This window comes from Glycine max, chromosome 4 (assembly GCF_000004515.6).
Source record: "Glycine max cultivar Williams 82 chromosome 4, Glycine_max_v4.0, whole genome shotgun sequence".
NCBI lineage: Eukaryota > Viridiplantae > Streptophyta > Magnoliopsida > Fabales > Fabaceae > Glycine > Glycine max.
In genome coordinates this window covers 40385373-40404047 of record NC_016091.4, presented here as the reverse complement: position 1 = coordinate 40404047, position 18675 = coordinate 40385373, and positions in this window count along the sequence as shown.

Here is an 18675-nt window from a genome sequence, read left to right as displayed (position 1 = left end):
AAACAACTCCCCCAGTTTGCACAACATAGGTTGACAAGTGTAGCTTGTTATTTGGAGGGAAGAAGAGACCTTGACCTGGAGTGGATTTCAAATACTGCAGCAAGTGATGAACTGCATTTAAATGAGTAGACAAAGGATGCTTCATATATTGACTAAGCTTGTGCACAACAAAAGTAATATCTGGCTGAGATATAGTCAGATGCATTATACATAAGCCTGTAAATCATTCTTTTGTACAATGAAGGATCCTTAATAAGATCACCATCAACTAGACTGAGCTTCAGATTTGGATCCATAGGTAGAGTTATAGGTTTGCTACCTAAGAAGCCAGTATCATCAAGCAAGGATAAAGTGTTGTTTCTCTAACTTAAGAAGATTCCTTTGCTGGATTTAGCAATTTCCAAGCCTAAAATATGTTTAAGAGAACCAAGAACCAGCAATTTCAACAATGATTGTAACTGAACTTGTATCTGAGTAACACAAGCAGAATTTGGTTCAGCCAGGATGATATCATCCACATACACCAGTAAATAACAAAGGATGAGCCAGATCCATGTGTGAACAATGAATAGTCATTTTTATACTGTGTAAAACCATGCTGAAACAAGGTAGATGAAAATTTACAGAACCACTGTCTTGAGGCTTTCCTAAGACCATACAAATACTTATTGAGTTTGCAAACTAAATCCTTAGTACTGCTGGTCTTATAACCTTGAGGTAAATCCATGCAAACTTCTTCAAACAATTCTCCATTTAGGAATGCATTATTAATGTCTAATTATTGTAAACACCAATTTTTACCAGCAGCTACAACTATTAGGACTCTTACAGATGTAAGTTTGGCTACTGGTGAGAAAGTATCGGAGAAGTCAATCCCAGCTTGTCGTGTGTAGCCCTTGGCTACTAGTCAAGCCTTATATCTATCCATTGAACCATCTACCTTGTATTTCAGTTTGAACACTCATTTGCAACCTATGCAATGCTTGCCATAAGGCAAAGGAACTAAAGACCAAGTGTTACTATCCTCTAAAGGAGCCATGGCTTCTCTCCACTTAGGAAAAGGAGCTGCCTAGTTATAAAACTGAGGCTCATATGTGGTAGAAATCTGATTGATAAAAGCCTCGTAATCTGGATTAAGTCTATCTAGGGAAAAAAATTAATGATTTGGATAAGTTTGTGAAGTATTGGAACACACAAAGTCAAACAAATAAGGTGGCTCCTTAGGCTCTCTTTGATAGAGGACTATCCAAGGAGGAAGAGTTTGGTTTGGGTGGGCTAATCACTAGAGCAATGAGTACGAGATTTCAAGAAGAATTTGGCGAGAGACTAAATTCTCCCATGGAGGGGAGAGAAGAAGAAGTGAAGTTCATTTATTTTACCCAACTTTTAAAATAAAATTTATTTTCATTTTTAATTATATTTTTGGGCCTATTTTTGGACTTGTAATGGGTTGCTACATTTTTTTTATTGTTATTGTTAAGTCTTCTAATTATTAGATTAGTTATTGGGCCTTGGGCCTGATTTAAGATTATTAGTAGGAGTTATAAATAGACTCCTTAAACACTTTGTTGACAATTTTGATGAAATTTTTCAGATTAGACTTAGTTAAGAGAGAGTCTCTCTTGGTTCTTGTGTGAAATCTTAGGTTCTTATCAAAGAATTCTATTCTTTGTGGCGAATCATCCTCAACTTATCACTCCTCCAAGATTGTGGCGTTGTTCTTTCCATCTTCTTCTCTAATTCCACTCTTTCCTTTTATTTTCCCCAATTTCATAGAGCCTCAAATTGGTTTTCCAGTTTGCTTATGCTAAAAATTGGATCTGCAAATCGGGGTTACAACAATTGGGTTCAGAGCTTTGGTTCTTAAAATTAGGTGTTATCTATCCTTTGTGTTTTCTGTTTCATGTGTGTTTCCTCCTTTGTTTGTTTGTTCTGTCACTTTTTTAATTAACTTTATATTATTATTTTATCTTCCTTTATTTTATTTCTTTGAGTCTATCTTTCTTTTTTGAACTATATCTAGTATCGATATATTTTTATCTTTTTTTTTTTATAAATATAGTATTAAAATTTTTGCAAAAAAAGGAAAGAAAGAAGTTAAAAAAAAGAAAGAAACCCAATTTTCAGATTTGGAGGCAAAATTCTATTACAATTTAGATTTGAATTTTTCCAATCACATATTTGCATTCAAATTTGAATTGTGTGCCAAAATAAAAAATAAAAAAGAAGAAAAGTGTAGAAAAAAGAAAGAAAAAAAATCTGCATTGAGAGTCTTTCTTGTTTTTACATACCTCTATTTTTTTTAAAAAAAAATGTGTCTTATTTGTTATTTACATCTAGTATAGTTCAATTCTTGGACAATTCTTTTCTTCATTCTGGAGTCTTTTAGTTTGCCTTCCTTGACTTTTCTTTTGAGTATTCCTTTCATTATTTTTGCTTGTCTTTAAAATTCCTTAGTTTCTCTTAGAGTATTTTTTTTTCTTGGCTTCTTGAGTTGAGTTTTGATTTGTGACATATTTCACATTGAATACTTCTTGATTTTGAGCTTGAAGGTTCTGCATAAGAACTGATATTATAAAAGAAAAAGCCTTGAAAGAGTGATACACAAGTGAAATACTAAGTTGAGTGGTGAGGTCCTATTCTATTTTTTACTTGTGCACCAACTTTTCTTGTAGGTATGGCTTCTACAAGTGGAGATGCTACTCCACCATTTCCAAAAACCGCAAGGCTCATGGAGGAGATAATTAAACTTGGTGAGCAAATGAGAAGAATGAGTTATGAAGATGAAGAAAGGATGGAGAGAATGAGAAAGGAGAATGAAGAGAGTTTGGAAAGAATACACAGAAGTAGTGAAGCTTTAAGTGTGAGGATTGAAAATATAGAGCGAAGAAGAGAAGGCAAATCATCTAAGTCTTCTTATGGAGAAGATGAGGGGTATGAAGAAGATGAGGGAGGAAAGAGGAATAAGAGGTATAGAGAGAGAAGAAATCATAGAAGATATGGAGGTAGACAAAGAAAGGAAGAGATTGAGGGAGTGAAGGTGAGCATCCCTACTTTTAACGGGACTTATGATCCAGAAGTGTATCTTGAGTGGGAGATGAAGGTTGAGCAAGTCTTTGCTTGCCACAACTACAACGAAGAGAAAAATATCAAATTGGCCTCCCTAGAGTTTGAGGGATATTCCTTAGTGTGGTGGAATCAAGTGAGGAGTGATGTTGAGAGGATGAGAAGGCCTTTGATTAATACTTGGCAAGACATGAAGAGAGTTTTGAGAGAGAGATTTGTGCCTTCCTATTATGGGAGAGACCTTCACAACAAGCTCCAAAGACTAATCAAGGAAATAGGACTATGGATGAGTATTACAAAGAGATGAATATTTCCTTAATCAGGGCTCTAATTGAGGAGTCTCAAGAGGCCACCATGGCAAGGTTTTTGCATGGTCTCAATAGAGAGATCCAAGACATTGTAGAGTTGCACCACTATGCCTCTTTGGAGGATCTCATTCATCAAGCTATCAAGGTGGAGTAGCAATTAAAGAGGAATCAAGCATACAAGAAGTCCCTCTATGGCTTTTCAACTTGGAAAGATAAGGAGACATTCAAGAAGGAGGGAGGGTCTTCATTCAAATGATCAAATCTCATGAAAAAGGTGCTGCCCTTGGTAAAATAAATTCTAACCCTACTCCCACTTCTTCAAAGGCGAGTTCTATTAAATGTTTTAAGTGTTTGGCAAAGGGTCATATTGCCTCCCAATGTCCTAACAAAAGGACTATGGTTGTGATGGGTAATGGGGATATCACTAGTGCATCTTCTTCTAGCTCTTCTAGTTCTTCTAGTGAGAGTGAAAGTAAATGTGATGTACAGCCCCTAGAAGGTGATCTTTTGATGGTTAGGAGGTTAATGGGGAGTGTGTGTAAGGATAGAGATGAAACTCAAAGGGAGAACATTTTTCATACCAAGTGCATGGTCATGGGGAAAATATGTTTTTTGATTATTGATGGGGATAGTTGCACTAATGTAGCTAGACAAAGATTGATTGAAAAGCTTGCTTCGAAAACTTCCCCTCACCCTAGGCCTTACAAACTACAATGGTTGAGTGAGAATAAGGAGCTATTTGTAGATAAACAAGTTTTGATATGCTTCTCCATTGGAAAATATGTTGATGAGATACTATTTGATGTAGTCCCTATGGAGGCTAGCCATCTTTTACTTGGAAAGCCTTGGCAGTATGATAGGGATGTTATCCACAATGGTGTCACAAAAAAATTTTCATTTGTACATAAAGGGCAAAAGGTTACCCTTAATCCTTTATCTCCAAGTGAGGTTTGTGAGGATCAAATAAAAATGAGAGTGAAAAGAGAACAAGAGAGAAAAGAAGAGAAAAACAAAATTGATGAAAAGAAAGAGAAACATGAAAGGAGAGAAAATGAAGAAAAGAGTGGAGATAAAAAAAAGAGTGAAACTGAAAAAAAAAAGATAAAAATCAAGAGAGAAAAATACAGAGCTTGTTCATGAGAGAAAAAGAGGTGAAGAAAGTGATGCTAGCTAGGAAACCTATGTATTTACTAATGCCTCATAATTATTGTTTGTCTTCTATTGCTAGTTCTTTGCCTATAGGCATGGAAGAATTATTGAAGGAGTTTGGCGATGTCTTTCCCAAAGACACCCCTCATGGGTTACCTCCTTTGAGAAGGATAGAGCACCAAATTGATCTCATGCGGGGAGTTTCCATACCAAATAGGCCAGCATATAGAAGTAATCCAAAAGAAACAAAAAAGAGCCAAAGACAAGTGGAAAGCTTGATGGAAAAAGGATGGGTTAGAGAAAGTTTGAGTCCATGTGCTATGCCCATCGTTCTGGTAAATCAAACTCTATCTCCACTTCTAAGGTGCTTGGTAGGTAAGAATTTGAAATCTTGGAAGCAATGCCTACCCTATGCTGAATTTTCTTATAATAAGGTAGTAAGCTCTACTACTTCTTATTCTCCTTTTGAGATAGCTTACGATTCTAGTCCATTGTCCCCTCTTAATCTGTTACCTTTTCCTAACACTTATGCTATGATAAATAGGGGTGGACTTTCGAAAGCCAATTTTGTTAAGAGTTTTCATGAGAAGGGGAAAGCACAATTTGAGAAAAAGATTGAAGAATATGCTGGATATTCCAATAAGGGGAGAAAGAAAATGGTTATCAAACCGGGTCATTGGGTTTGGATTCACTTGAGAAAGAATAGGTTTACTTCCAAAAGGAAATCTAAACTTCAAGAAAAGGGAGATGGTCCTTTTCAAGTTTTAAAGCGCATCAACTATAATGCATATAAAATTGCTTTACCACTTGACTATGGTGTGAGCAACACTTTTAATGTTACTGACTTGACTCGTTGTGATGTAGATACTTTTGACATCAATTTGAGAGCGAATTCTTCCCAAGATGGAGGGTATGATAGAGGACTATCCAAGGAGGAAGAATTTGGCTTGGGTGGGCTCAACATGGATGGGTCAATCACTAGAGCAAGGAGTAAGAGATTTCAAGAAGAGCTTGATGAGAGACTAAATTCTCTCATGGAGGAAAGAGAAAAAGAAGTCAAGTTCATTTATTTTACCCAAATTTTAGAATAGGATTTATTTTCGTTTTTAATTATATTTTTGGGCCTATTTTTGGACTTGTAATGGGCTGCTACCTTTTTTATTGTTATTTTTAAGTCTTTTAATTATTAGATTAGTTATTGGGCCTTGGGCCTAATTTAGGATTATTAGTAGGAATTATAAATAGACTTGTTAAACACTTTGTTGGAAGTTTTGATGAAATTTTTATATTAGACACAGTTAAGAGAGTGTCTCTCTTGGTTCTTGTGTGAAACCTTAGGTTCTTATCAAAGAATTCTATTCTTTGTGGTGAATCATTCTCAACTTGTCAATCTTCCAAGATTGTGGCATTGTTCTTTCCATCTTCTTCTCTAGTTCCTCTTTTTTCTTTTATTTTCCCTAATTTCATAGAGCCCCAAATTGGTTTTCCAGTTTGCTGATGCTAAAAATTGGATTTGCAAATCGAGGTTCCATCACTCTTGAGGATCTCCTCAAAGGAACTACTAGCACAGAGGTTCCATTGATATTAGCAGTGGATGCAGATTCAACAATAGTTGTTGTTGGTGAAGTATTCATAGCATCTGAAGCAAGAAGATCTGAGGATGAATTGTCAGCAACAAGTAAAGGAATAACTATGTCATCAACAAAATGTGAAATATCTTGAGTAAGTGTTACTGCCTAGAAAAGAAAAATCATTTCATGAAAAACTATATCTCTAGAAACAAAAACTGATGGAATAGCCTGAGGAGTGAACTTGTTCCTAGTAGATGGCAATGTTGCTGCACATGCCAGGCAACCAAAGGCTCTTAAAGAGTGATAATTTGGCTTGGAATCAAAAAGCACCTGATAGGATTGTTGTTGTAAAATAGGAGAGGAAACTGTGTTGACAAGGAAAGCAGCAGTGAAGACACATTCTCCCCAAAATTGTATTTGTAATTTGGACTAAAAAAATAAGGCCCTAGCCACATTCAATAGATGTTAATGTTATCTTTCCACTACTGAATTTTTTTGAGGTCTCTCCATTCAAGAAAATTGATGAAGAGTTCCTTGTTCTGCTAGAAATTCAATAAGAGCAAGCTTTTTTGGATTATCAAACCTGAGACACTTAATAGTAGCTCCAAACTGAGTCTTAACCATTTGAAAAAACTATTTAATGGCGCTAGCAACCTCAAACTTGTGTGTGAGTAAAAATACCTAAGTAAAATGGCTACAATCATCAACCAAAGTTAAGAAAAATCGTTTCCCATCATATGTAGGTTTACCATATGGCCCCCAAATGTCACAATGCGAAATATCAAATAATGAGTGGGAAACATTATTAAGTGAAGTAAAAGAGGAGAAATTTGACAATCTGAAGTAGAAAAAATATGAGACATATCAAAAGGAATTTCATTGCTCAAAAGTCTAAGAATCTTGTCAGATACATTGCCAAACCTTGAATGCCAAACATAAGCATTCTTATAGGTTACAACATTTTGACAAGAAAAAACTGAATTTGTAAAAGAATTGTATGAAACTAAATTAGAAGTTCTTGGATTTTCATCAAAACAAGCCGAGGAGGACAAAACATATAGGCCTTCAGTGAGATCACCATTGCCATTCTTCTTGGAGTGAGGCATCTCCTGAATAAAAAAATGACTTTTAAGAAAAGTGATTGACAAATTATTGTGAGCTAATAAAGCATATATGTGTGACCATGTTTCAACTCAATCAATGACTCCCAAATCGATCTCAATTTTGGATAATAAGAAGAAATTGACTTGGACTTTTGCTGAAGTGAAACAAGATCGCATTTTAGTTGAAAAATGAGAAGCCCATTGCATTGCTCAAAATGCTCTTTGTGATCACTCCAAATAGCCTTAGCTGAAGAGTAATGCAAAACACTAACCTACATCTCCTTCGAAAGTGAATTCAAAAGCCAAGAAGCAACTATGTTATTGTTGTGATGCCAAAGGGAATGAGTAACAAATCTAGTGGTAGGTTTTGGAATGGAACCATCTACAAAACTGAACTTGTTCTTGCCAAGAAACACCATCTTCATTGCCTTCTTCCAAGAACTATAATTTTCTCTAGACAGAGGATGAAAAACAAGCATCAATATGAGATTATCGGAATAATGAATGAATAAAGGACTGGATTCATTCATGGCTACCGTGGGAGAAAAACTAGAGAAAGATTCAATGAAAGAGAAGAAGCTTGAAGATGAAGATGCTTCGTGAGAAGCTAGAAAACTAAGAATGTGGCAGAATTTTTCATGATACCATGTTATATGAGAGAACTAGAAAATAAATTCATTGAAAGTTGGTGAATGATTACACAATGATTGCTATATATACATCAACTTGGAACTAACTAACTAACAGAAATAACTACTTTTACAACTACTTTAACTAACTCTAATAAATACTTTTATTTTTTTGGTAGAGTAGGAAAACAAAGAAAAATTACAGAATAACAGAATCAAGTTCTAAACTGGCTAGTGCCCCCAAAGGAGGTGTCTTCTAGGATCCAATCACAAATATCAAACCTAAACCCTGTGTTGATAAGATGTGTGCTACTCTATTTGCCTCCCTGAGTACCACTTGGAGTTCAACTTTCCAACTTCTCTATAGTACCTAAAGAATGTCTGCGATTAGATCCACATGCATATGAGCCTTGGAACCAGCCTCGTTACCCTTACGAATAGCCTCAAATACGTCAAGGTAATAAATTTCACAAATTAACTGATGATAACCGCACTACCATGCTTCATATAGGCCTTTCCTATAGCCAAAAACGGTGCACTCTGGGCATCCATCTTCAAAAAAAATTGAGAACCCACCTAGTCATCTTCTTTTATGATCTTGGAATGCACCACCTATCTCCATGCAATTATTTCTGAAGCTCCCATCAACATTAACCTTCACTAAAGGTTCCACATGACATTGTCAACGAAGAGCATTCTCCTATGGTAGCACCAAGGATCAAATGGTGGCACTTGAAGGGTGAGAAACAAGGAATCTTCCAACAAAAGATATGGGAGGGATGGTGTGGACAATCACAAGGAAGTGCAAATGATATGTGGAACAAGATGTCCCAAGAGATTATTAAAGTGGCTAAAGAGACGTTGGGTGAATCTAGAGGTTTTGGACCTAGGGGTAAAGAATCGTGGTGGTGGAATGGAAGTGTTCAGAGCAAAGTTAGAGTAAAAAATGAGTGTTTCAAGGAGTGGCCTAGGTGTAGAAATTCTGAAACTTGGGATAAGTATAAGATAGCTAGAAATGAAACCAAAAAGGCGGTGAGTGAGGTAAGAGCCCAAGCTTTTGACGGACTATACCAAGCTCTAGGAACCAGGGACGGAGAAAGATCTATATATAGGCTTGCTAAGGGTAGAGAGAGGAAGACTAGAGATTTGGATCAAGTAAAGTGTGTTAAGGATGAAGAAGGCAAAGTCTTAGTGCATGAAAAAGATATCAAGGAAAGGTGGAAGGCGTATTTCCACAACTTATTTAATGATAGATATGGATATGACTCTAGCAGTCTAGACACAAGAGAAGAGGACCGGAACTATAAGTACTATCGTCGAATTCAGAAACAGGAAGTAAAGGAAGCGTTGAAAAGAATGAGTAACGGTAAGGCGGTGTGGCCAGACAACATACCTATTGAAGTGTGGAAAACTCTTGGAGATAGAGGTCTTGAGTGGCTCACCAAACTCTTTAATGAAATTATGAGGTCAAAACGCATGCCGGAGGAATGGAGGAGAAACACGTTAGTGCCAATCTATAAGAACAAGGGGGATATACAAAATTGTGCAAATTATAGGGGAATCAAGCTCATGAGTCATACCATGAAATTATGGGAAAGAGTGATCGAACGGAGATTAAGAAAGGAGACTCAAGTTACTGAGAATCAATTTGGTTTCATGCCGGGAAGGTCGACCATGGAAGCGATTTATTTATTACGGCGGGTGATGGAGCAATATCGCATGGACCAACAAGACTTGCACTTGATTTTTATTGACTTGGAGAAAGCGTATGATAGAGTGCCTAGAGAGATTTTGTGGAAAGCTCTAGAGAAGAAAGGGGTTAGGGTTGCATATATTCGAGCTATCCAAGATATGTATGATAGGGTATCGACTAGTGTTAGGACACAGGGTGGAGAGTCAGACGATTTTCCCATCACAATTGGTTTGCATCAAGGGTCAACCCTTAGCCCCTACCTTTTTACCTTAATTCTGGATGTCCTCACGGAACAAATCCAAGAGATAGCGCCGAGATGCATGCTTTTTGCAGATGACATAGTCCTCCTTGGGGAGTCGAGGGAGGAGTTGAATGAGAGGTTGGAAACTTGGAGACGAGCTCTAGAAACACATGGCTTTCGCCTAAGCAGAAGCAAATCAGAGTATATGGAATGTAAGTTCAACAAAAGAAGGAGGGTTTCTAACTCAGAGGTGAAAATAGGAGACCATATTATCCCTCAAGTCACACGGTTTAAATATCTTGGGTCTGTAATACAGGATGATGGAGAAATTGAAGGGGATGTGAATCATCACATTCAAGCAGGATGGATGAAATGGAGAAAAGCATCGGGGGTGTTATGTGATGCAAATGTACCGATCAAGCTAAAGGGAAAGTTTTATCGGACTGCGGTAAGACCGGCGATTTTGTACGGAACAGAATGTTGGGCGGTCAAGAGCCAACATGAGATTAAATTAGGTGTAGCGGAGATGAGGATGTTGCGGTGGATGTGTGGTAAGACTCGACAGGATAAAATTAGAAACGAAGCTATTAGAGAGAGGGTTGGAGTAGTGCCTATTGTAGAGAAGATGGTGGAAAATAGACTTAGGTGGTTTGGGCATGTAGAGAGAAGACCGGTAGACTCTGTAGTGAGGAGAGTAGACCAGATGGGGAGAAGGCAAACAATTCGAGGCAGAGGAAGACCCAAAAAGACTATAAGAGAGGTTATCAAAAAGGATCTCGAACTTAATGATTTGGATAGAAGTATGGTATTTGATAGAACATTATGGCGGAAGTTGATCCATGTAGCCGACCCCACCTAGTGGGATAAGGCGTTGTTGTTGTTGTATTGAACGTAAATATATGTTATGGGAAATTTTCGAGAATTGAAGACAAAGTTACAATGCCACCTCCATGTGCACCAACAAACAGTTACAATTAACACAACTTCATCATGCTTCATAATATTAACTGCCCACTTATTAACATCAGTGAAAGTAACAATGGGATGAATTTTAATTACCAATTATTTCCACAACTACCGCGAATGAGGACAATCCTTCAGCACATGTAATGGTGTTTCATCAGCTGATGAGCATCTAGGACAAGTCGTAGATTACGTCAAGTTACATGTATCCCTCTTATTATTCATTGGCAATGCATTTTGACAGATTTGCCACATAAAACAACAAAGCTTTTCTGGTAAAGGAGCATGCCATGTTTGCCTCCACTTATAATCAATATGAATAACATCCATACACATGATCTAGTGATAAGTAGATTGTGAATTATAAACACCAACATTATTCCATATCCAACAAATAACATCCTCCCTCACTGGAATAGTTGGAACCAGAATAGCTACAATCTTAAGAACCCCTCTTGCTCAAGTAAGAGTTGTTAAAGATGGTTCAATCTCTAAGCATTGTTCTCCTAAAAATTTTCAACTAGGAAATCTAAATTTGAAATATGGACGTATGACACTTTATTACACAACTTTCCTCTCACTGTCCAATCAAAAAACCAAAAGGAGGATTTACCATCTCCTAATCGAGCTTGAAACCCATCTCCAAGAGCATCACAAGCTTTAAAAATACTTCTTAAAATATAGGAGGAACCAAATTTTAAGGGAACAGATAAAATAGATTCCCCTCTTATGTATTTTCCCATCATGACTTGCACCAATGGGTATTCAAAGAATGCAAAATACTCCATATCATCTTTCCTAGGAGAGATATTGTGAATGAATATCATGCAGGTTTTGATGATGCCAAAAAGGTTACTTGATGAGCATGGATTGAATCAAGTCAAAAGAACAAGATCAAGTAAATCTAAGATAAGAACTTAATAAATTTGTTTAAAGAATCTCAATTTCATTGCTTTAGTTTGACCTCAACATATTTAGTATCAAACACTCTTTTATCAAAGGCTAAATCAATTTAAAAAGATATTTTTGAACTGGTAATCGATTACCAGATTGTGTAATCGATTACCAGAGAGTTTGTGAAGATATTTTTGACTAATGGCACAAAAGTGTTTAAACTTTGATCTATGTAATTGATTACCAAAATCCTGTAATCGATTACCAGTAAAGAGATTTCAAAAAACCTTTGAAAAGTCATGACTCTTCTGAAATAGAACTGTGTAATTGATTACCAGAATCCTATAATCGATTACCAGTGAGAAAATTTAAGAAAAGCTTTTTGAAAAGACATATCTCTTCAAACCATTTTGAAAAGGCACAATGGGCCTATATATATGTGTGTTTGACTTCGAAAAGTAAAAGGAGATTTTAAAAAGAGAACTTAATTGTCAAATTCTCTTTAAGCAACTATTGACCAAACACTTGCAAATCAATTGAGTATTCTTCTAAGATCTTTAATTTGTATTATCATCTCTAAAAGAGAAAAATTCTTTTGTACATTCTAAAAACATTGTTGTGATCAAGAGACTATTTGTCTCTTGACTTGTGACAATCCTGAACACAAGGGAGAGGGATCCCAAGGTGTGCTCAAAAGTTGTAAAGTGTTTACAAAGTTAGTGGAAAATCTCAAGTGGGTTGCTTGAAGACTAGACGTAGGCATGGGAAGTGGCCGAACCAGGATAAAACGAGTTTGCATTTCTCTCTTCCCTTATCTGAGTTATTTTATTGTAGTTTACTTTGTCTTGCACATTTAAAAGAACATTATTAAATTGATTGCTTCTTCTTCTGCATTCTGAGCCTATCATATATCATATAAAAGGGTGTTAAAATTTGTTGGTGGGAAATTTGTAAGACTTAATTCACCCCCCCTCTTAAGTTATTGAGGCCACTTATCCAACAGATACATTTGCAGCTTTAGTATCATAAACTCCTAGACCTCTAAGAAGTTTGGGACGTATAATAACTTGCCATGATGCAAGATTCTAGCAACAGGTATTTCCTTGAGAAAACCACATCATGGACCGACGACATTGATCAATCTTTGTGTACACATACTTGGGCAACCACATAGCTTGCATGCTATAAATGGGAATAGCTGCAAGAACTAAATTTGTTAGCCAAAGACATCTTGCTCTATTAAGTAATTTCCTTTTCCATGATGCCAAATGAGATTGCACTCGTCACAATATCATTAAAATCCACCGAAGTCACTCTATTAGAAATTAATTTGAACCCCAAATATTTCCCAGTATAAGGGGTGCATCTCATTCCCTAAATTTCTTCAATCTCATCCTTTAACCACGTGAAGAACCCCCTTCGAGCAAATGAAGTTGGACTTGTCCAAATTGACTTTTAATCTAGACACCTCATTGAACTTATCAAGAATCACTACAACAACTTTAGCTTGATCACCATTTGCTTTACAAAAAATCATGACATTATCAACAAAAAGGAGATGGGACAAAGGAAGGCCCCTACACGAAAAATAAATAGGTTCCCACACACCATCGTTAACTAAGGCCTGGATTCCTACAACCAACCACTCTATACACATTATGAACATATATGGCGATAAAGGTTCACCTTGACAAAGCTCTCTCTTCGGAGTAAAGCCATCAAGCTTGACTCCATTGCAAAGAATTGAGACAACGGAACCTTAAAATCCTCAGATAATAATATTGATAATAGAAACTAGGAATCCAAAATCTTAAAGTGTTGCTCTAAAAAAAACCCAACTTAGTGCTAATATATTCTATTGACACTCTTTGTTTCTGAACTTCTTCCTTCACGACAAAGTACTTCAATTCCATATGCTTAGCACCCTTAGAGTACTTGTCATTCTTAGAAAAATACTACTGCAGAGTTATCACAACATATTTATAGTGGCCTAACAATACTGTCGACAATTTCAAGCCTTGAAATAAAGTTCTGCAACCAATTAGCTTGAATTGTAGCCTTAAAACATGCTACAAATTCAGCTTCCATAGTAGATGCAACAACAACTGATGCATATGGAATTGCTTCCATTTGTTTTTCGTTTCATATCATTTCTAGGACATTGTGCAAGACTAAATTTGTCTCCTTTCTAAATTGGAACAGGTGATGTTAAACACTTTTTCATCCTGAATCTCTCTAGTACTTTATTGATATATGCTTTCTGAGATAAGCTTATCAATCCTTGTGATCTATTATGCAATATTTCTATCCATATCACATAACTTACCTCACCCATATCTTTCATTTTAAAGTTATTAGAGAGAAATTTCTTAGTCTTATGAAGAAAACCAAGTTCATTAGTTGCAAGCAATATATCATCAACATATAGGATTAGAAAAATAACCTTACTCTCATTGACCTTCAGATATATACACCGATCAACAGTATTTCCCTTAAATCCAAAGGAAACAATGGTATCATTAAACTTCAAATACCATTGGCGGGAAGCTTGCTTAAGACTGTATATTGATTTCTTTAATTTGCACATCATGTGTTCCTCTGAGAACCCCATTGGTTGGTCCATATAAACATTTTCTTCCAAATCTCCATTATGAAATGAAGTTTTCACATCCATCTGATGTAGCTCCAAGTCATAAATGACTATTATTGCCATGATAATCCTGAAAGAATCCTTTCGTGAGACCGGTGAAAATGTCTTTTTATAATCAATGTCATCTTTTTGAGTAAATTCCTTAGCAACAAGTCTAGCCGTGTAACATTTAAAGTTGCCATGAGAGTCACGCTTAGTCTTGAAGACCCACTTACAACCAACTCTCTTACAATCCTTTGGCAATTCTACAAGGTCCCAAATACAATTATGTTCCATGGAATTTATATTTTCTTTCATGGCATTTAACTACTTCTCAGAATTATCACAACTTACAGCTTGTGAAAATGAAACCAGATCATTACCATTAATGCTTAAGTCTATTTTTGTTTCATTTAGACATACCACATATTCATTTGAAATAGCTGATCTCCTTTCTCTTTGAGACCTCCTTAATGTTCTTGTGGTTCTTCCACAATAGGTTCATTATGTACCATAGACTCATTATTGTGCTGCTTCTCTTTATTATTATTATTTTTTTAACAACAACTAAAGGAGAAATCACCTTATTGCTAGAGGCACAAGCTAAAGGGACTTGTACTCTAACTTTTTTAATTTCCACTTCTCGTGGAACTGTACTCCCACTGATTTCGCAATTTTCAATGAACCTTGCATTTCCAGTTTCGACAGCTCTAATACTATGATTAGGACAATAAAACATATACCCCTTTGAATTTTTTGGATCACCAATGAAATATCCACTGATTGTTCTTGCATCCAATTTTCTTTCTTGCGAATTATAAATCCTTATTTCTGCATGGCAACCCCAAACATGCAGGTGCCTTATATTAGGTGTCCTATTTGTCCACAGTTCAAAGGGTGTCTTTGGAACTGCCTTACTAGGAACCCTATTCAACAAATACATGACAGTTTTGAAGGCATACATTCATAAAGATATGGGTAAAGTTGAATTGATTAACATACTCCTAACCATATCCATTAAAGTTCTATTACGCCTTTTTGATACACAATTTTGTTGTGGTGTGCCAGGCATTGTGTATTGCACACAAATGCCATGTTTCTAAATAAGCTTAGCAAATGGACCTAGGTGTTGCCCAGTTTCATCGTATCTTCCATAATACTCACCACCTCTATCAGATCTAATAATTTTCACCTTTCTGTCTAATTTTATTTCTACTTCATTCAAGTAAATTTCTAAGGCATCCATTGCCTGAGATTTCTCATTCAGTAAGTAGACATAATCGTAACGTGAATAGTCATCAATAAAGGTGATAAAGTATCTTTTCTTTCCGAAAGAATTAACATCAAAAGGTCCACAAATATCAGTATGCACAATTTCAAGAAGCTGAGTGCTTCTTGTAGCTCATTTCTTTGTATGTTTTGTTTTTTTCCCCTTAATACAATCCACACAAATATTTAGATCCGTAAAATCTAGATCAGGAAGAATTTCATTCTTTATTAATATTTCCATCCTTTCTCTAGAAATATGACCTAAATGTTTATACCACAAGAAAGCAGATCGTTCATTCACTAAACTATGTTTAGTGCCAACATTATGATGCAGAGTTAAAATGGTTTCAACATACAAATCATCTAATTTCAATTTATATAAACCATCACAAAGAACACCAATACCAATGAGATGATTATGCTTAAATAAACTTAAACATCCATTACCAAAATTAAAAGAGTATCCAGTAACAACAAGTTTAGATAATAAAACTAAATTCCTAGATAATCTAGGTACATAAAGAGTTTCTAGTAAATCTAAATGATGTCCAATGTCGAGTTTTAAACAGCAAGTCTCGACTACTTCCACTGGAGCTTTTACTCTATTCCCCATGAAGACGAACTTCTCATTTAGGCTTATGGTTTGGATTGTAAGGAACCCCTGTATAGTATTAGAAACACGAGTTGTACATTCACAATCAATCCACCATGTATTATGGGGAACTTCAGTTAAGTTTGATTCAAAACATACAAGAGCATTAAGCTCACCTTTCTTTTCGAACCAAGACTTACACTTTAGGCAATCCTCCTGGAAGTGTCTAGATTTCCTACAAAATTGATAATTATTGCCCTTTGATACCTTCTTCTAGATTTGCAAAGAGTCGTCATTGATCTTTAATGACCCTTTGCCTTTATCATGCTTCTTCATAAATTTCTTTCCAGCTCCTTGATTCCCTTGGTGGCTTATATAATGGACTGAGTGACTTCCTTGATTCTTAAGCCTCATTTCTTCCTAAACTAACATACCGTGCAATTCATGCACATTCCATTTATCTTTCATGTTATTATAGCTCATTTGGAACGGGCCATACTCAGACGGTAATGAGTTCAAAATAAATTGAACAAGGAAGTTCTCATTCACAATCATTCCGAAGGTCTTAAGTCTTGTTGCAATGTTTGTCATCTCAATGACATGTTCATGCATAGTACGCCAACCATCAAACTTCATGGTGGTCAATGTACTCATTAATGTCCCAGCAATAGATTTATCAGCTGTCTGAGAGCACTCTCCCACCAATCCCATAAACTCTTTAGCATTATCGGTCTTAGGGAAAGTTGTCTTAATATTGTCTGCAACAATTATTCTCATGAACATTAGGCTGAGTCTATTAGATCTTTTCGAAGCTTAATAATGGGTTTTCTCTTCATTGGTACTAGCATCAATAATAGTAATAGACTCCTCTTCCAACATAGCAAGATGAAGATCCAAAACACCGAGGTGAAATTGGACTTGCTCATTTTAGTCAGAGAAGTTAAGCCCATTAAAATTGGCACAAATCATATATGAGAATTCAATGAATTGGGAACATGTATTGCATAATAAAATTCACATAAGTGTTTTGAGACATAAAACACATGTTATACATATGATTCATTTTGATAACGGTCAATGTATATCGATGCTCTCCTTTGGGTGATACACCAACACAATGTACAAACATGATGATGCTAATAAAATTCTTATTATTTGGCAATTAAATATGCACCAATTAGTAGTATCTATTTCCTTTGGGTATATAAATAAAACTAATGATACACACAAATCGCCTACAATTATATTTATTAATTATAAGAACAACTAATCAACCTTTGGACGATCTATAAATGTCTTATAACAATGAATTTCAATTACCAATAATCATATAATTTAGCATCCATTATTCTATGAGTAATTGAAATAATCATTAATATGAAATTGAATAACCTTATAAATTTGGCCACTTTGGTGACTAACAAATTCATCGTACATTTAATTCCAACCAAATATATGGTTTGCACATACTTATTGTTATTAACAATTCATAGTCATTTTATTAATTTCATTCCGGGCCAAATAAAATAATAGAAATTCAATCACATTGAAGCAAATGTATAGCATATACATATTTACTGTTCCGATAAAATTTCAATCCTTTAATCACATTTAATAATAATATTCAGGAAACAAAATGAGCAAGTGAGATTGAGAATAGCAAAAGATGGGCTACAAATAGCAATTCCAAAGAATTCCTTGGTTCCAAGGAAAAAGAACAACCTACATGGTGGCTACCCACTTTCTTTCTCCAATATTATACTTTCTCGGAAAAAATCAACAATCTCCCTTTTTATTTATTTACAAAATATCATATTTGCAGTGGAAAAATAAAATTCATAAATTTCATAATTAGGGTTCATCGTAATTGGAAGAAAATAAATCATTATTGGATAATAAAAAAATTATGGCTCGGATACCACATGTAACAAATTTTAAGGGTTCCCTAGATTAACAATGACAGGAAACCAACAGGATCTTGAAACCTATGATTCTCACAAATAATAAATAAATAATGCGTACTTTTCTTCATAGTGAAACTTCTTTCACTCCCTTGACTATTCTTTCTAACTCTCTACGTTCGTGATGACTAGAAAGATTAGAAAGAACACTTTCTGTCAAGAAGGGAACCTTGTTTCACGTAAATGGGTATTAACCTCCTTTTATAACCACTACTCTCATCAAGTAGCAACAGTTACCTTTAGACACTTCTCCTATTTAACCCAAATACAATTTAGTCCTTAATTATTAATTATTTATTTCATCGATGATTAATTTTCGTTGGAAAATTTAACTAATAATTTTTAGTAGAGTTCTTTTCTTCTAACTACGTTTTCTCCGTTAATAGGACTCGTACCTGAGATCTTGTCTAAGAGAATCAAATCCAGTACCACTCAAACCAATGATTTATTGATAGATAGAACCCTGGAAAGTAAGGATAAAATTTTCAAGCAAGATTTTGCTTTGATTAAGATGTAGAAAAAAAATGATGCCTTCCATGTAGACAAATATAATATTTTGTTTTAAATCAAACTTAATAAATAAAATTAATTTTAACCACAAAATAAT